Consider the following 4,136-nt stretch of genomic DNA (forward strand, 5'->3'; position numbering starts at 1 on the left):
CAGCTAGGGTATAGTACATAGGGTGAAACACACAACGTTCCTCTAGCTCTTTAATGCTTCTCCCCTCCCCCACTGTCACGACCCAGTTCTACCTTACAAATCCAGCTAGACTGGAGCATGTCCACTGGTACAGATAAGAGTTCCCAACACTCAGAATCCAGGACAGATAAACCCGCTCCGGAACAGTCATGGAAGTAGCAACACCATGAAAGTAGGAGGAAGGTGGGGGCAGAGAGGGGGAACCGATTGCAATGACCAAGGTACAACACCCCCACCCCAGGGGGACAAACAACAGAAACATAGTTAAAGGGAGACAGCAGACGGTGTAAGGTATATGAAAATAACAAAAAATTATAATTTATCAAGCATTCATGAGGGTGGGAGGATGGGGGAGGGAGCAGGAAAGAGAGGAACTGATACCAAGTGCTCAAGTAGAAAGAAAATGTTTTGAAAAGGGTGATGGCAGCATATGCAAAAATGTGCTTGATACAATTGATGTATGGACTGTTTTAAGACCTGTAAGCTCCCCCAATAAAATGAAAAAAAAAAAAAAGAAAAAAGAATGGTCTCTACTGATTACATGTCCAAAGTTCATGACATGAAGTCTTACCACCCTTGCCTCTAAAGCACATTCTGGTTGTATACCTTCAAGAAAGGACTGCTGATTTTTTGGGCAGTCCACTTTCAATATTCTTTGCCAGCACCGTAATTCACACGACCCACTCTTCTTTGGCCTTCCTTATTCAATGTCCAATTTCACATGCCTATGAGGAGATGGAAAATGCCATGGCCCGATACAGGAGCATTCTTGCTTTTCAACACTTTAAAGAGATCTTGTGCAGTAGATTTCCCCAGTGCAACATGTCATTTGATCTCTCTCTCTCTCTCTCTTACACCCTCCTCACTGTCATCTTTATTTATTTATTTAATAAAAAACCCGTTAATCTATATACACACACATATATTTAAATTAATCATTTTATTGGGGGTTCTTACAAATCTTATAACAATCCATTGTTCAATAGTCTTAAGCACACTTGTACATATGTTGCCATCAACATTTCCAAAACAACTTCTTTCTACTTGAGCCCTTTGGCATCAGCTCCTCTTCCCCCCACCCCCAATTTGATCCCTCAACTGCTGCTTCCATGAGCTCGGATTGTGTATCTAAGCCAGACCAAACCCTCGACAACCGCCATCTTTTCTCCCTTTCTCCTGATGTTACCTACCGGCCCAGTTGTGAGGAGTGGTGTTTTCCTTACACCGAGTTGCAAACCATATTGAAAGCTGCAATCCTTAATGTTCATATGTAAATATGCAAACATATGCAAGTATGTAAACACCAACATTATATAAATGACATGTTTGTGTGTGTATCTAATTTGGCTATCTAAATTGTGTTCTCTTCCATTCTTCTTCTTTTTAATCCTTGGATAATTTAAACACAGCTGAGGATGTTTCCCCCAGGCTTTGGAAGAACATTCTTTCTGGGATGACATCAAATTTGGAAAATGTTTCAGACGCAGGATCTTTCAGCAAGGCATAAGCAAGTGACTGTAGAGGATTATAATGTGAATCAGTGTCCGTCAATTCGTGTGTGCTCTGAAAGTCCTTCAGTAAATACAAGTACTGCGCCTGAGCTCAGAGATGAGTTAATTCTGCATCATTTCCCGAAGGCATGATGAATAGTCCCCACTATTCAAATATTTCAGTAGACACAATAGTTTGTATCAGTGTTTTGGCATGATATTTAGGAGCCCGAAATCTCATGCTCAGTCCATCTCAGAGTGTAGGGAAATTAATATTCTTCTATATTGGTGGTTTGCAGCCAAGCTTGCTGCAAAATTTGGCACTCCTGCCAGTAACTGTTCCGTGGTCCAATTCTGTTTGGAGAAGCTCCAACATTGTCATTGTTATTCACACAACAGAAATGCTTCCAGCTGACCAGGAGGCCCAACAGAAGTTTTATCTCCTCATAAGCACCTCACAGGGGAGAAAGAGATCTGTCGTTCCGAGTTCAGTTTATTTGTGATTCTAACACTTTTAGCCTTGTTTTACCAGAGGAGGCCACTTTTAAATGGAAAAGTAAGACACTTCTCTTTTGTACCCAGTGCATTTTGCAGAGTCAGACCCTACATCTCTATCAGAAACTTCCATTCCGGCTTTGACTGTGCTAATGAGGACAACATCTTTCCAGATGAGCTTCTGTTTAGACCGTCTTTACATTTTCACTTGCACCTGACTGTCCCATTGGCAGTACTTCCAGTTCTGGTTTTCAAGACTCTCCATCCACAATAGTGTTTATAGAACAGGAAGAAAACTGAACCTTGTAGGGAGAGAAAGAGAGTTATAAAACTCATTATTAGGGGTATTTTAAAGAAAGGGTAGTACATTGCACTGATGACTTGTCCATGTAAATTGTTAGCAACTTGTTTCAAAAGTTGAAGGAATTATACAATGAATGGCCATATACACACAGTGACAGGCACACCGGGCAGGTGGTGAGGCTCTGGCTCCAGAATAACTGAGTAACACGAGTCAGACTCGATTTTTGGTTTCCCAGTGCATATATATTTCCACTATGCTATAGTCTATTCAGCAAGCAATATCATGATGTAAACGTTTGAAATACTTGTAAGAACTGCCAAAACGTGACAGAGCACCATGGAGTGACCACCAACTCCAAACAACCAAGCTCCGCCGTCGAGTCAATGTCAACTCACAGCCACCCGATGGGACAGTGTAGATCTGCCCTGTGAGTTTCCGAAATTGTCACTCTTTATAGAAGTGGAAAGCCTCATCTTTCTTTCATGGAGAGACTGATGGTTTAGAACTGCTGACCTTGCAGTTATCAGCCCAACACATCACCACTACACTGCCTGGGTTCCTTACATGTTGTAAGCAAACTGGCACTGATTGCCTTGCCCAGTGCTGGATTGCCCCATGCATTCAATTTACACACACACACGCACACACACACACACACGAGTAATATCTGTGAGGCACAAGAAAGCCATAATCATTATTTTATGATATCCCTTTAAAATATATCTCAATCCATTCGTGTAGTCACTTAGCAGTCCATTTTGTGTGTGTGTGTGTGTGTGTGTGTGTGGGGATGCATTTCAAAGTTTGTTGGCGCCCTCAGAGGCAAAGGGTTCATCTTTTTTTTTTTTTTTTAGGTATTAAAAAAAGAATTTGTTTATTGTAGGCAAGAGGACACAAACAATGTAAAAATCAAAAGCTTATCTGGCATGGAATTGACTTTCCTTTCTCTACTTATCAGATGGGACTTGGCTTCGATTTGTACATGTTATCCTAAAGGGCCCCAGCCCGCTCATGCAATCCTCATGGGGGAGAAGCTGGGGGACAGACCCCTAAAGCAAATCTTTGGGATCCCTCTGGTCAGGGTGGGAGCGATTCTTCCAGTCTGCCTCGTCTTACTTCTTTCCCTTCTGCTTCATGTGCACGACGAAATAGTCGTTGCAGGCGATGGTGAGCCCGGCGATAAGGGAAAAGAAGCTCTGGAAGCCCACTTTGCCATCTCGGCACTGGTCCAGGTCCTTCATTATTTTGTCCACGGCCAGAGGATCTTTTTGGTTTTCCAGAAATCCAGGGAACTCCTTCTCCATTAGCACCCGCAGGTCCTCCTTCGTTAAGTAGCATTTGTCCCCAACAAATTTGTGGAACGTGAACATCATTGTTTCCATGGCATGTTCCATTTGAGACGGCATTTTGGCGAGGTCTTGGCGGGAGGCGCGGGGAGGAGGCTCAGCGAGGCGGGACGCAGGGCCAGTGAGCGAGCGAGGCCAGCGAAAGGGTTCATCTTGAATCAAGGAACTCATCTAGCTGTATGTAGCAGGATTAGGCTCAGCTACAAAAAGCCCAACCCAAGCACAATAGCAGAGGTCCAGTACAAACTATGCAGTGAATTCATGCTTCAGCCAGCGTTCATGCAGGCAGGGATGTCCCACAGTGGCACCCTCTCAGAGAACATTCTGAGAAGCTGAGTTTCCTAAAGTCTGCAAACAATGCCACTTGGCATGCCCATAAGCTGAGCTTCCTAGCAAAGTGCTTTCTGCTCGGCAGTCTCTTGTTTCAGTCTCACGTCCTAAAGAGGATGCCTCTGGTATTAT

General features: G+C 43.5%; 1 pseudogene; it reads right to left on the reverse strand.

Annotated features, from left to right (window-relative positions):
• Positions 1-3,170: 3,170 nt before the first annotated feature.
• On the reverse strand, positions 3,171-3,779 carry LOC142452792 (protein S100-A10 pseudogene; annotated as a pseudogene).
• Positions 3,780-4,136: the final 357 nt, after the last annotated feature.

The sequence above is a fragment of the Tenrec ecaudatus genome, chromosome 7 (assembly GCF_050624435.1).
Source record: "Tenrec ecaudatus isolate mTenEca1 chromosome 7, mTenEca1.hap1, whole genome shotgun sequence".
Classification (NCBI taxonomy): Eukaryota; Metazoa; Chordata; class Mammalia; order Afrosoricida; family Tenrecidae; genus Tenrec; species Tenrec ecaudatus.